The 16,385-nt window shown below is 42.9% G+C and overlaps 1 protein-coding gene across 1 annotated transcript in view; it reads left to right on the top strand.

Moving 5' to 3' along the window:
• Positions 1-16,385, top strand: part of FGFRL1 (fibroblast growth factor receptor like 1) — a 479,061-nt gene that overhangs the window by 49,117 nt on the left and 413,559 nt on the right. The window lies entirely within an intron of this gene.

Genomic DNA, 16,385 nt, shown 5'->3' with positions numbered 1-16,385 from the left:
TTGTACTCTTACTCCTGTGTTCTGTTGTCCATCACTGTCAAGATAAAAAAAAAACTGGGTGTTGAGGCCGTGCACTGCTCAACAGAAGAGCTACGCTGCTATCCTTAAGCTTGGGCCAGCAATGCCATTCCTGTAAAGCACAAAGTCATGGGTGGAGGGTTTAGGCAAGTATTGAAGTATTGCCCTTACAGTGACTCTTAGTGTTTTGGAAGCAATCATTTTCTCGTCTCTTGGTTGTAGCATTTTTTCATCCTCTCTATAAGACAACTGTGGGAGAAAGCAGGGCAGATGCTGGCATGGGGCTCTGGGAAGGGGGGATTTGAGACATATTTGGGAAGGAATAAGGAGAGAGGCGTTCCAAGAGGGGAAATAGAAAACCATTAGGAAACATGAATATGACAGTAGTAGAATGCGCTTCCGAAAGAAATTTTACTGTTTGTTTTTTTTTTAATTTTATTTATTTTATGGGGTGTAGCACATCCCTGGGGTTTTACAAAAGAGAGCATAGAGCTTGCACAAAATGTATAAGTAAACTGACATTTTCTGCCTAATGTTGCACTGGAAAACTGTTTCTGATCCGAAAGGTCTACAAATCAAGTTAATTAGCTTTTCTTAGGCCATTCATTATACAATTGCTCTGTGTAGCAGCTCGAAGGCACATGGGGCTGGCCTCCAGTTTTCCTTGTGTACTGTATTTGTTTTACAGAAAATGCTTTTGACATATGCAAGTTGTATTTCCGTGCTCTACAAATGATAGATTCTTCCTCCATATCCTGTGACAGCCTTCCCCGGAGACAGACAGTCTGTGTTGTTTTAGTGAGATGAGGAAAGATTAGTAGGAAAGGTTGCAGCGATATTGTAAAGGGACTTGGCTGAACAAATGGGAAGGCCTTTTGCGTAAGGGCTGAGTTTTGAAATTTTACGACTGTAAAATATTAATAAAACAAATAAATGAGAAAAGTAGGCAGACGTTCCTTCATAAATCACACAATATGTGTCTCGTTAAAAGATTTTCCTGCTAGCTGTCTTAAACCAAGCCATGGTTGATAGTTGGAATTAAAGGGGTATTTGGTTTTTTTTTTTTTTTTTGTTTGCTTTTTTTTCCCCCACTTCAGTGCCTGGCAAGAATTTCTTAAATTATTTCTGAACAGTTGGGTCAACAAATTCACCCACTATTTTAATCCTAAAGATTGGCGCAGCAGCTTAGAGCTTCTGGGAGTGCTTGGCCAACCGTGGATCACAACTGCAGCGGGACTCCAGGGCTTGGTGCGCCTGAGGCTGAGTCAGACTGCCAAACAGTCTGACTCCGACGGAGCGCACTGTTAGCCGGCATTTCTACGCGCATTTTCGACGTGCTAGCTTTACCCCTTATTCAGTAAGGGGTAATAGCGCGTCCAAAATGCACGTCCAACCCCCCCCAAACCTAATAGCGCCCGCAACATGCAAATGCATGTTGATGGCCCTATTAGGTATTCCTGCGCGATTCAGTAAGTAAAATGTGCAGCCAAGCCGCACATTTTACTTGCAGAAATTAGCGCCTACCCAAAGGTAGGCGTTAATTTCTGCTGGCACCGGGAAAGTGCACAGAAAAGCAGTAAAAACTTTTCTGTGCACCCTCCGACTTAATATCATGGCGATATTAAGTCAGAGGTCTCCACAGTGTGTTTAAAAAAAAAAAAAAAAAAAAAAAATTGAAATAGGCCCGCAGCTTGAAAACCGGACGCTCAATTTTGCCGGCGTCCGGTGTCCGAACATGTGGCTGTCAGCAGGCTCGAGAACAGACGCTGGCAAAATTGAGCGTCGGCTGTCAAACTCGCTGACAGCCGCCGCTCCTGTCCGAAAAGAGGCGCTAGGGACGCGCTAGTGTCCCTAGCGCCTCTTTTTACTGCCGGGCCTAATCTAAATACATTTATTTACTGTATTGCGCGCACAGGAGAGTGGCCTGTGCGCGCGCTGGGAGAGCAGGCGCTCGCCTGCTCTCGCGTGTTTTTACTGTATTGGCCCGATAGTGAAGCAGAAGACGTGGGCGGTGTCAATCTGCATCTGAATCTGGCTGCGATAGATGCTTCTGTATAAGAACCAAGGCTCGTGCTAACTCTTTACTCATATATCCTCATTCAGGATAGATTTTTTTTTTTTTTTTTAACAATTTGGAAGCACAGTTTAAAAAGTTGAGGTTTCCAGTTGACTCTGCTGCTGGCTAAGTTTGCAGCAGAGTTTGTATGTCTTGCAATAGTTTCCATTCATCCAAAGAGATGTTCCATGAAACGTAGATAGGCCGATGCAATAAAGTGCGCTCAGTCTAGCACATAGGTTTATGCGCGGTTGGATGTGCAGTTTGGACGCCTAGACTAGCACCTGATGCAATAAGGAGATATGCGTGCCCAAACAAACACAAAGCCGATAGCGCTCATCACATCACATGTAAATTCCATGTAGATGAGGCTATTAGTTTTACCCCTGATGCAGAAATTTGATGGGCACTGAACGCGCACTTTTTGGCAAATTTAACTCCAGCCCCTGATCTGGTGTTAAATCAATCTGTGATTTAAGGGCTCAGGAGAAATTAAAAAAAAAAAAAAGTGTCATGTGTGGTTTCTACCTTTATTCTTAAAGACCTACTACTTGCAGTGTTTAGGAATAAAGGTATAATGTAATGGCTTGATGAGAAAAAAATTCAGGACACATAATATACATGCACAATAGCTACGCTCCAGGCTGGTTTAGCCCCTTGTTGTTTTGCATGTATATTGGGGGTCCAGAAATCGACCTGAAGCGTGATAATATGGACGCTTGATTTCAGCGCTCGTATCAGTTGTGGGCGCACAGTTGCGTCTCCTGGGCGCCCGATGCATTTGAGCGCTAGGGGTGCATAATTCTTCCCTAGCATGTCCCTTTTAATGCAGCAGCTCATTAAAATACAGAATCGGGCACCCAGGAGACGTGGCTGTGCCTGTATTACACGAACGCCTGTTTTAACACACGTCTTGTTGCTTTGGTCCCAGAAGCAGGAAGTGAAACAAACCATGTTTGTGCCATTGCAAGCCCTGTGTGTGGGGTTTGGTTTTTTTTTAATTTTGGGAAGACCAGTAGTTTACTGGATTCTTAATGTTCCTGGGTATTTGCAGGGCAAAGGAAGATGTGGTGATGGGAAAAGGGGCCCATCCTGGGTGGGCTACATGAAATCTTCCTGGAAGAATACTATTTGATTAGGAAGACAGATCTGAGAAACATCAGAAGAGTTGGGGCATCGTCCAACAACTCATCAAGGATTAAAATAGGCCAATTTGGAGAGTGAATGAGAGCCCTAAGCTCTTTGCCGGCCACTTGTGAGGAGCTCAGTGAAAATACATGGACCCCTAGGCTCTCTGTCTCATGTTAATTGCTATCCCTGAAATCACTTTTGAAATTAGACTTGTATTAAGACAGGGAAAACAGGAAATTACTTGCACCTGTGGATGTCTTCAGGCAGTTGAACAAAAAGCACATAAAAATCCCCCAAAACTAATTTGGACTAATTTATAGGCACTAGGTGAATACAGAGTTTTTAACATGCATTTTTGGCACAGTATTCAGGTTGGTAAATGCCAAGGACGATGTTAACAAACGGATGCCTCGCTCAGAGGTTAGACACAAGGCAGCCCTTCTTCCCGTTGTCTCTTACAGTCTTCCCTGTTCCGTCTGTGAACATAGAAATCCCATCTGTGCAGTCAGTTTTGGAACCTTCAGCCACCTTTCCTTTCACATCGCACGTCACTTGCCACATTAAGAGGGGCAGCTTACCTTTAGGATGCCAAAATACAAGCGATGGGCTTTTTAAATCACACTCTTAGCTTCACTGATTAGAAGTCAGCAGGGTTGAAACATGGAACCCTAGGTATATAGGGCCTCATCTTACTAAGTCGTCTTTCCATGGAGAACAAAAAATGGGGTAAAAGTCTTTAGTGAATCGGGCCCATAGTGCTAATACACTGTAAGACAAGCTATTAAATTACATTATATTTTTCTGCCTCTGTGCGGGGATCCTTCTGGGCGCTGTGCTTCTAGCTGCCCTCTAATCCCAAGCTGGTTCGTGCCCTCGTGGTGTGCCCAGGCTCCTTGTTGAGCTGTAGCAAGAGGTCAGAGAGCTGCCAGGGTGTGCGATCCTCCTGTACATTATTATGAACTCTATGGTTCTTTTATGCAAAATGCATTACAGTTGAATTAACACATGATACATAGAGTGAAAAGGGTTTGAGATTATTTTTCTTTTCTAAACCTAATTTGATTCTTTGACTGGGATAGATTTTTGGAAGGTGACAGCTTATACGGCCTGGGTAATTCGGTCCTGACTGCAGAATTCACATCATCCCTTCTGTTTCAGAAAGTGCCACGAGACCTTTCATGTTCACAGAATGTGTGGGACCTTGGTTTACAGTCTTGCCTGAAAGACAGCATGCTCAGTAGCATATTGTTCACTAATGCCACATTGGGCACTGACTCCCTCTAGGGAGCTGCTTGCACCACTTCATGTGGCATCCAGCTTTTCTTTGAGGTCCCTCATCCAGGCTTCAACCAGGCACAATGCTGCTTAGTTTCTGAAAGCTCATGGGATCTGAATTCAAGGGGAATAGCTGCAGCCAGCTCCAAAAATGCAGAAGGACGCAAACTGTTTGTACAGACATATTTTACCTCAACTAGCTAACATCGCGTTCAGTGTGGAGGAGCAGCTCAGTTAAAGCGTTGGGCAGAGAACCAGGGAAGTCAGGGCAGGGCTGGTGGAAGAGTATTTGGCACCCTAGGCCAGGGGTGAGGGCAAACTATGGCCCGCAGGCCAAATCAGGTGTTATGGTTCTGGTCCAGGCGGAGTGTAGGGGACACCACCATCGGAGTGGTGCAGGACGGCAGGAGAAAGCTTAAGGTTGGTCTTCCACCTAGCCAGCCCCCTCCCCTGTAGGTTGAGCCCAAGGGTCCTGGGGACGAGGAGGTCTCCACAGCGGCGGACCATAATAGTGAGCCTGGTGCAAGGTTTGGACAGGTTGGTAAGGCTGGAGCAAGGCTAGGCATTAACTGAGTGCAAGTAAGGCTGAGGCTTGGACAGGAACAGCATGCAGGTAAGATTGGAACTGAGGCTTGGACAGACTGAGCCATGAGAGCAGGGACGAGTTGCTGAGAACAGATCTGATCAGGGCTAACTGGAGGCCTCTGCTGGTAGGGAGGCATCATAGTCGGGGTACAGTGAGGCTGCAGCTGAAAATGTAACATCATACCCGTCATTGACTTCTATCTGGCCTGCTAAATATTTAAAAATTAACATTAGGCGCGGCTCACGATGCTTGCCAAGTGCCAACATCATCAGCAAAGACTCATGCAGTCCCCTATGAATGATGTGCTGAATCGCACGACACCAGGTCCTGGCCTTAGCTGATGACGGCACCAGAAGGAGAGGCAGAGGTAAGCACGCGGCCAACACTTTTCTCTCTTAGAGGACGGGCAGGTAGGTGAGCATCTGTGCCACGCGGTATCTTGAATAAAGATGCGATTGGCTTGCTGTAACAACTAAGCTACTCTTCCACACTGAACACTGTAAGACTTACAGCAAGCCAATCGCATCTTTTTTCAAGATGCTACGCGGCACAGATACACCTGCCTACCTGCTCTTACAGCAAATATAAGAGCCAATCGCATCCCTTATACAGGGGAAAGGAGAAGAGGGGAGAGACCTGGTGCGTTGGCGTGCTGGCAGGGTTTCCCCCCAGCAGTGAGGAGAGACTCCATTGTCGACATGCGGGGTTTCAACCCCCCTGCCAGCATGGAGAGACCCCGTTGTCAGTGTGCTGGTGGGATTTCAAACCCCCACCAGCGAGGAGAGGCCCAGCACTGCTGTGAGGAGTAGTGAGTAATAGGGGAGTAAGGAAGGGAAAGTGATGAGGATGGCGTGTGTGAAATGGAAGGGACAGGGATGAGTGAGAAAGGAGGTGGTGAGTGTCAGGGAAGGGAATGAATGAGTGGTTGGGTGGGAGAGAGCGGCTAGTGACTGAGTGGGAAGGAGTGAGAATGTGAAACAGAAGAGGGTGAGTAGGAGTGATGGGGTTAGTGACGGAGAGAAGGGGATTTAATGGGAAGGTGAGTGACTGAGGGGAGTGAATGGGAGTAAGAGTGAGAGGGAAGAGGAGGAATGGGAGGGAAATGAAAGGAGTGCATGGTAGTGAGTGACTGAGGGGTGAGTGAGAATGAACAGTGAGTGACTTAGAGGGAAGGGTAATGAAGCAAGGGAAAAGGGTGAGTGACAGAGGGAAGGTAAGAGGGTATTGGGTTTGAGTGACTGAGAGGGAAGGAGGGTGAACGACTAAAGGTGAGTGAGGGGAGGAAATAGAAGAGGGGAGTGTGAAGAAGAGAGGATAGAGGGGTGCGTGTGTGTGTGTATGTTCGAATGAACGTGTGTGTATGAGAGAGAAAGGAAGAAGTTTGTGTGTATCCTCCTCTTGTTCCCCCTACTAATCCAATTCTACAATCTTAGGATGACTGGAAATGTAAAGTTCCAGATGGGAGAGTAGGGGAATTTTGTTTTATCCTTATTACAGACTTATTAGTTTTAATTAATGGGTGTTTGATATGTCTGCTGTTATGAAGTATTTGATTTTTTGGGAAATGTTTAAAGTTTTGTCATCTGTTTTGAAACATGCTTTTCATTAGTATGGTTTCCTCACTGTTATGATTGATTTATATTTCTTGACCTTGTTTTATGAGGAATGGCGATATTTCTGTTTTTGATTTATTGCACTGCATACGAGTTTGGCTTTTAGTGGATTCCAGTCCAGTTTTTTGCCTGCACCTTACTATTTATACTTTATGGCCTGCATTTATGACTGAGGTGAGGTAGTCTGCTAGCTGGGAAAACGCCCTGTTACCTGTTGGGTTGAAGATTTTTTTTTTTTTTCTGATTTTGGTAGAGGCTGGAGGGGCTCCATGATGGCGCTTCAGCCTGCAGGATACTGTAGCCAAGTGGTGGGGATTTTGATCGCTGTGTTGAGGACCCACCGCACTCCGCCCTGACATGCCATGCCCCATCCTCCGGCCCTCGTTGCGCTCGAACTTGTAATGTTGCCCCAGCGCAAGCAAGTTTGCCCACCCCTGCCCTAAGCAAACCTTTCATCAAGCAACCATCTCCCTCCCTTCTTTGGCACAGCACCCCTCCGTGCCTTGTGCTGGCAGGATTTCGCTGCCCCCCAAAAATTTTGATGCTCTAGGCGACTTCCCAGTTTGACTAATGGAAGCCCTGGCCGTGAGTTGGGGGGGAGGGGATGGTGGTCAAATCCCACTTCTCCAACTGATCTTCGGCAAGTCACTTCAGCCTCCATTGCCTCAGATACAAACTTTGGTTTCAACTTACTAAATGTTTTTCCCATAAACACAGAATTGGAGAGAAACTTTAGCAAACCTGGCCCTTAGATTGTGGGCCTTCTGGGGCAGGGAAATACCGACTTGAATTGTGATTTGCCTTGAGCTTGCAAAGGCGAGTAATTAAATCCAAACTGGGGGCTCTACTTTTGCAGGGGAGTATTTTTCTAAATCTCTGGTGTCTGCTTGTGATATAACACTTTAAGGTCTGTAATTGGTATACAAGGGCCCTGGCTTGCATGGTAAGATTGCGAGTTGCATGTGACTTACACAGTATTAAAGAAACAAAGGTTTATAAACAACTTAACAGTGGGAGTGCTGAGCTAGTTTACAGGCCGATACGGTAAAAATAGCGGGAGAGCGGGCGAGAGCACCGACCACTCCTCTGTGCGCGCAATTCAGAAAAAAAATATTCAAATTAAGGCCCGGTGGTAAAAAGAGGCGCTAGGGACACTAGCACATCCCTAGGGCCTCTTTTTTGACAGGAGCGGCGGCTGTCAGCGAGTTTGACAGCCGATGCTCAATTTTGCCGGCATCTGTTCTCAAACCCGCTGACAGCCACTGGTTCGGAAACCGGACGCCGGCAAAATTGAGCGTCCGGTTTTCAACCCGTAGGCCGTTTTTTTTTTTTTTTTTTTAAATTTTTTAAATTTATTTTTAACTTTTGGGACCTCGACTTAATATCGCCATGATATTAAGTTGGAGGGTGCACAGAAAAGCAGTTTTTACTGCTTTTCTGTGCACTTTCCAGGTGCCGGCAGAAATTAACGCCTACCTTTGGGTAGGTGCTAATTTCTGAAAGTAAAATGTGTGGCTTGGCTGCACATTTTACTTAGTGAATCACGCGGGAATAATTAATAGGGCCATCAACGTGCATTTGCATGCTGCGGGCTCTATTAGTCTCGGGGGGGGGGGGGGGGGGGAGACGACTCGCGTTTTCGACGCGCTATTACCCCTTACTGTATAAGGGGTAAAGCCAGCGCGTCAAACGTGCGTCCAAACCCGGGCTAACAGTGCGCTCTGCCAGAGCGCACTGTACTGTATCGGCCTGTTAATGAGTATGCCGTGGTAGGGTTCTTCTCTTCCAGATTTCTACAGTGTGTTTTATTTTTGAAAAACAGAGGGTTTGGCTCACTCACAGCTAAAGAATATGCTGGTAATCTGTGAAAAGTGACAGCATAACCAAACGTGTGGGGACTTCTGTTTTGTACTAGCGTAAAATGAAGAGACTGTGACATGGGAATGTATACAGCAGAATAATAAAGACAAGTGTCCTGATTTGTCAAAGGTTATTGCCTCAGGCACAGAAACCAGGCCCAGCATTTATCTTACATGGCATGATTTAGTGATAAAGCACATACAAAAGACACAAAAAAAAGATCGTTTTATCAATATAGAACGCTTTTCAGCCAATGATGAAGAGAGGGTAACTCTCAAAAGCCAGTCACAAATGTATTAAGTTAGTTCAGTGAAAAGGCCTCACCTGCAGCTTGTTTGCTGGCCCTTAGTTCTGAAGTTCCTTTCAGATGTGAATAGAAAGTTGACATTGTGCTTTGTGAATCTCACTGACCCCTGAAATATGTTTCACCAAATATCAGAATATTATGGACTCTGAAAAAAGGTGTTTTCCCTTTAGAAGGAGTCATAGCAGGTTTGCCTACTCTTGCAAAAGAAGTCAGCATCTCATTATATTACAGTTATGGAGCTCATGGTGAGGTTAACAGAACAGAATATTGTGCGATCGAGATGTGAAGATTATATAAGGAAATGCTTTTTACAAGGCATCAACAGACATTACTACATCTGCTATACATACTGAGGATAACTTTCAACAACTGTACATGGCAGCATATACTTGCATATATGGCTGTGCATAGTTTTACTGTAGTGTTTAATAATCTGTGCATATCACATATGCACATATTATCAAATATGCATATCTTAACCTTGCTACATAATGCATGTATATAAGCTTATGCGCGAAGGCAAGTATTTTAGTGCATTCAACGCACGTACTTTTTCTATCTTTTTAAAAAATATACACATGAATATTTTATGCGCAAAAATAAAGTGGGACTTACTTGCATAAATCAGGATATTTTAAAGCACTTACATGTAAATGAAATTACCAGTTTTTCCAATTATTCCACCAGTTTGCCAGTCCTTCTCCAGGTCATTGAGACTCTCCTGGGTCTTGACCTTCCCCCAGTTCACCTACACCCCCCTCCACCTGGCTAATAACACACAATAAATATGTTTAATATTACTTAGGCAAAATAATTAGCAGGTGTAAAATTATGTAAGTAAGTTGGCAAATCTACATGCATAAGTGTCTTTTCAAATAGCAACTCATGCATGCAAATGTTGACCCTGCCCCGGAAAGCTTCTAGACTGCCCCTTTTTTATATCCATATATGTACGTGTGAAAGCAAAAACACACACACATGTTCAAGGTTCACAAAATAGCATGCATGCGAGTAGATGCTACTTCGGTGTGTACATGCACATTTTTATATGCACAAGTCTTTCAACATTCATCCCTTTATATATTATATGCTTATTAGAGCTATCACTTTGGACCAAAGAATTATTATGTTAAGATTTTTAACCAGTCTATAGAAAATGACTATTGGTTAAGGACAAGTTATTCTGAAGGCTACAAAGTCACCTGAGACCCTTTGGAGCTCTCAGTCTGGCCTCCTTTGAACCACTAATTAGGCTAACAAAATGGTAATGTGAAAAGTCTTTATGTGCAGTGATAACTGGTAGCAACATAATCCTTGCAAAACAAGACTTGTCAGAAAAGTTGAGCATACATCTATATTTGAATGCACAATTTTAGATGTTAATGAATTCCATGTTTCCAAACATGTAAGTATCCTCTTCTTTATGGGGATCTGTGAGGCAGTGCCTCTAGTGTTCCCCTATGTACCTGTGCAGGACCAGGCTAGATGCCTGGTCCACCTTAAATGCCTTAAGGAGAGTATGCGCTATGGGCGGGATCCTGTGGGGCACAGAGGGCATAACCGGAGTCTGGGGAATAAGAGCTGGGATCTATGGGGGGGGGGGGATAATCAGACCAAGCCCAGGTCTGCGGGAGGAAGGCAGCTCCTGTACGTAACATTGTCCAAATCCTGAGCTGAGACGAATCAACACACTGTAAGTAAAGTGTACACTGTCTGAGGAGAAGACAGTCTATGGGTGTGCACGTGTGACGTTATAATAAAGTTACTGTTTTAAGAAGGCTGGAGTCAGTCTAGTTTGTCTCCAGACCTGTGGGAATCACCACTTGTTCCCACAGGATATTATAAAATATAATCTCTGTTTCAGAGAAAAAGGGGTGACTTTTTTGTAGTTGGGTTTCTTACAGTTCTTGTTTCTTGAGATCTTCAGACATTTTCTAATTATCAATAATATGGCACGAACAGTGGGAACAGCACCTGGTTACAATGCCCTTGCCTCAATAACCTGAACAATAATAATCGGAGGCCTGAGATGAATTACAGGCTCCAGGACACACAGGGGGAAGGAAGGTGGGAAATTGGAGTGGTCTCACCAAAGCTATTGATTGGAGAGTGAACAACTCTGTGCTCTGACCGCTTTGTTGCATTGCCAGCTTTTGAGCCTTTCTCCCAGATCCTACTGACGTCCTCTTAGAAAGAGTATCTGTGATTTCATACTTAATTCCTTGCATGTCACAGATCCCCCCCGTCCCATTTTCCTGTCCGTGTTTTGTCAGGCAGACTGTGTGTAGCCTTGGCCCCCATGCAGGTGCCCTTTCCTAAGACAAATAGAGCATAAAGTCACGGGGGCTTTACAGTCTCTGTTTACATGGAGCTACCTTGCTAAAAAAGAATGTAACTTGTAGAATTTCCCACTTTTATTCTAGTGGCACCAAGCCAAGAGGATATTTGCTGGGTTTAATGAATTCTGTCCAGAGAGTTCTTCAAAGCATAGCAGGACAGGTTCAGATGGAAGTAAATGGCTTGCTTTGCAAACTTGTATGTCCCCCTGAGCAGTCTGAGACTTGGCTCTGAGAATCAATGGATTTATTTCTCTTCAATTAAAAAAAAAAAAATTGTAAACCCGTATATTATCTAATGCTTCTCTGGTTTCTAGGAAAATTGTGAACACCAGTGTTGCGTTCTTCTGTCATTTGAAATTTCAGGGCCGATTGCTTTTAAAAAGTGTAGCATTCAACCCCAGTCCTTGAGGTCTGAAAATAGGTCTGATTTTCAGTATCACCATAATCTGCAAATGATTGAGGATCTTGGGTCCAAAAGTATGCACGTACGATTTCAAATGTTTAAAGCTGAATTTTCAAAAGCTGTGTGTGTGAAAATCAGCACATACGTGTGTAAATAGTATACACTCACATTCTATATGCCGTTTTAGAAACCTGCAACATATACACGTAAATAAGTGTGCGCAAGTAAATCTGTGCATGTAAAAAAATAAATAAATAAAGGGGCGGCCCAGGGACATTCCGAGGCGGAGCCAGTGATCACGCATGTAAGTTGCTATTTTATAATCTGCATGTAGGTTTAGCAGCTTATTCGTATACGTAAATGTCTTAAAAGTGAATTACTGGCAGAGTGGGAGGCCTGGATGAAGAGCCAGGAGGGTCTCGACGACTTGCAGATGGACTGAGCGAATTGGTAGACTAATTTTATAACATTTAATGCTATATTCCCCTTATATCTCCCCCCCTAAATTTCTCTCTTGTTAACATGTTACTTTTGTTCGATGTAAAGCGCCACTCCTGGCGCCTGTTTGCGTTTCACTGTGAACCGATGTGATATCATTGATGAATGTCGGTATATAAAAATTTTAAATAAATAAATAAAATAATTGGTAACACTGGTAATTTCATTGCTGCGCGCATGTTAGAAAATCTCCCAACTTGCACGCATAAAAGCTGACTTACCGAGGGGGAGGGGGGAAAATGCAGGTAAAATCTCCATGCATATATTTTTAAAGTTAGAAGCAAAAATACGCAGGTATAGTAGTTGTGCAGCACTTATCCGGAAAAATTCTTATTTAGCAGGCTAAGTCTTAAAAGTGCTACTTATCTAGCTAAGATAGACAGAAGTCTCAAATTGAGCTACTTATCTGGATAAGCATCATTATTTAAGACTTATTCGGTTATCTAGCATTCTTAAGACTTATCTGGCTATGTAACTGCAAAGGCACTACTTAGCCAGATAAGTTCAATATGTATTCGTAAGGTTATATATATATATATATACGTGCATGTTGCAGGGTACATTTGAACGCATTTTATAACTCGCACATATTCGCACAGTTCATAAAACAGGAGTAGAGTTTTCAATGTCCCCATACCTGGACATATGGGCAAGTGCTTAGCTGTTTAAAGTTATACTTTATTTAAATCCTGAAAATAAGCCCTGGTTGTGGACCTTGAGAAGCAGTGTGGTTTTAAAACAGAGTTTGACAGCTTGCGTTTTTAATTGCAGAAGGCATAAGTATAAGCATTGATCTTAAAAGTATCAAGTTGGGCTGGCCAATGGCTGAGCAGCAGTGCTTGATGCTGCTGTGCGGAAGACTTGGGTTTGATTCTTGACCCTAGATTTTGCTCCTTGGGGCCATCTGGGGCCAGGGATGCTGTGGAGGGAGTGTTCAGAGGCCCTGAGGGTGGGGAGAAGGAGTCTCAGCCATTGTGCGATGTTGACACCTAGTGGATAGAATTAAGAGGGCATGAATACCAGGTTCTGAAAGGAATTGTGGTCTGGAGAGATCTGACCAAGGACAGTCATAGCTATGGCTGGATTGGAGAAGGTCATAAAAATAGGAAAAATACCATTACCTGGAAACTGCTGGGTAAAAACAAAAAAGAAATGTATTGGATGTGAATTCAACATATTTTCTTAGCCAAAGGTTCTTTTGTGCAGGAGATTTCTGCCCATTCAGATAAGCAATGAGGGCTGGAGTTGTCATGCATGCTACAATAGTCCATGATCAGTGTAGATAATAGGCTTGTGACCACACACACAGAGTAAAGTTCCACAGATACAGAATATGAAATTGCCTGTCATCTTTGGCTATCTTAGCTCTACAATTTGATAGTGACTGTACCTATCATCAACTGTATATAGTTGCATCTATTCATGTTCTCTCACTCCCATCAGTCCAACCTTTGCCCTTCCCCTTAGCCCCCCCCCTCTCCCACTCTTCCGTTTTCCTCCCTTCCCACTCCCCTCCCCTGTATTATTTCTCTATTGTTCTATTGTTTTATCTATTTATCATTTTTACTGTTTTATTGTTATATTGTAACTTTCCTCCTTTGAGTTTTTTGTAAACCGGCATGATGTGTTTCACGAATGTCGGTAAATAAAAGTTAATAAATAAATAAATAAATAAATAAATCTGTGACTATGCTGTGAAATCTCAAAATAAGCAAAACTAGTTCTTGGTGTCCATGCATTAAGTTACAACCTAACAATGGTTTTCAAGACAGGTGCTTGCCATTGACAGAGACAGAATTGTGCCATGAGGACCTTCTTGGGCTCAAGATTCCGTCATATATTTTGAACCGGGCCATTGGGGACTAGTGGATGGCCTTCATTTTATTGCTGTTAGGTTACAGAGCCCAAAGTGAGGTGGCGTTTCATAAATGTGTGCCCATCAATAGAAAGCAATTAAATAGAAACTGAAAAACTATGACAGGTACACCACAAAAATAGCTTGCTCCTGTTCGTTTTTGACACTCTACATGTATCTACTGAAAGGATTTCTTAAGCATTTAATGGAAATCTTGCCCGATGTTACCCTTTTCGTTGTTTTGCTCTGTGACAGAGACCTGCGTGAAAGTGACTGTGACAACAGGAATTTCCTGGCAGAGTTTGTGAACAAACCTGCACACACACACCTCAAACCCAGGGCTGATTTTGGTATTTTCAAAGAGGCTTCCATTATCGCATGTTGAGGGTTGTAAAAATTACTAAATTCTTGACGAGATTGTACATTTCACATTTAATCAGCCTAGCACATAAAAGTGGACCTTTTGTCCCTGTATTTTCAGAAATGGGAGCAGTTTTTCAAGGAAAAGATCTTTGAAGGGGCAAGAGAAATATAAGAATACTGAAACTGGCCATATATCAGAGCTCAGCATGCTCTAAAGTGTGTGCATTTGAAATTGAAAATAATCCACTAGAATCACATTTGCGTTTTGCTGAAAAGAGCTAACATTAGCTTAAATATAATGAATTATCCCTAGTTTCTTCAGTTATGGTAGCCAGCTGTCTTATCACTGGTTGACTGTTATTTTCCCACAGAAAAGGTCTCCAAAATCATTCATGGCTCCAAACCAACTTTACTTAACTGTAGCTGCAGGAAATTGAATTGCTGTACTTCCTAGGGTCTAAATACCCTCTTGGGGATGGGAGATGCTATGGCAACAGACAAAATTATAAGCCTTGTCTTCTCTGAGACTTTTTCCAGGATAGATAACTGTGCAGTTCATTGTGTTGGGGTGAATCTCATTACAATAATATCTGCCCTAGTGTTTCCACAGTATTGAAGAATCTGTCTATTGAATATTGGTCATCCAGTCCACGTTGATGATAATATGGACTGGACCAACGATGGGCTGGAAGAGACAATTCCAGCATTCAGAAACTAGAAACAGATTAATAGCATGAAAGTTGACACAAATTTAGATCTGATTCCATTGAATGTTTCTAGTTTTGTCATGGAAAACTGGAAGGTCCAATTTGAACATTCCAGCTCTATCCACAAAACGTTCCCCATGTATTTTACTTGTGTTTTTTACAGTAGAACCTTGTGAGACTGGAAAATTGGGCATCCAAATGGAAGATGAAATTTAATGTGGATAAGTGCAAGGTGATGCATGTAGGAAAAAATAATCCATGCTATAGTTACACAATGTTAGGTTCCATATTAGGAGCTACCACCCAAGAAAGAGATCTAGGCGTCATAGTGGATAATACTTTGAAATTGTCGGTTCAGTGTGCTGCGGCAGTCAAAAAAGCAAACAATGTTGGGAATTATTAGATGGGGAATGATGAATAAAACAGAAAATGTCATAACACCTCTATATCTCCTTGGTGAGACCGCACCTTGAATACTGTGTACAATTCTGGTCTCCGCATCTAAAAAAAGATATAGTTATGATGGAGAAGGTACAGAGAAGGGCAACCAAAATGATAAAGGGGATGGAACAGCTTCCCTATGAGGAAAGACTAAAGAGGTTAGGACTGTTCAGCTTGGAGAAGAGACGGCTGAAGGGGGATATGATAGAGGTGTTTAAAATCATGAGAGGTCTAGAATGGATAAATTTGAATCTGTTATTTACTCTTTCAAATAATAGAAGGACTAGGGGGCACTCCATGAAGTTAGCATGTGGCACATTTAAAACTAATCGGAGAAAGTTATTTTTCACTCAACGCACAATTAAACTCTGGAATTTGTTGCCAGGGGATGTGGTTAGTGCATTTAGTGTAGCTGTGTTTAAAAAAGGATTGGATAAGTTCTTGTAGGAGAAGTCCATTACCTGCTATTAATTAAGTTGACTTAGAAAATAGCCACTGCTATTACTAGCATCAATAGCAAGGGAAAGACTTAGTTTTTGGGTACTTGCCAGGTTCTTATGGCCTGGATTAGCCACTGTTGAAAACAGGGTGCTGGGCTTGATGGACCCTTGGTCAGACCCAGTATGGTATGTTCTTATGACCTTCTTATAGTGAGCACATGTTTTTCATGAGTTTCTGCATTAATCAGTATAAAAATAGGCACATGTAACTGAAATAAGGGATCATATTTAAGAAGCTTGGCACATCCTCCTCACCGTGTTATGGTGTAGCTATTTTATAGTTTCTTTTTGGTGTGTATCAGGCTATGGAAAATTTAAAGACCTGTAAGAGCTATGTCTTAAGGTAACCTTTGTTTTCCAGGTATTAGCCTGATGTTATATCCAGCTGAATGAACTTAGGAAGAATGATTGTCTGTAGGAAGTGTTCCCTGTC

This window comes from Rhinatrema bivittatum, chromosome 1 (assembly GCF_901001135.1).
Source record: "Rhinatrema bivittatum chromosome 1, aRhiBiv1.1, whole genome shotgun sequence".
NCBI classification, from domain to species: Eukaryota; Metazoa; Chordata; class Amphibia; order Gymnophiona; family Rhinatrematidae; genus Rhinatrema; species Rhinatrema bivittatum.
This window is presented reverse-complemented; position numbering and strand designations above follow the sequence as displayed.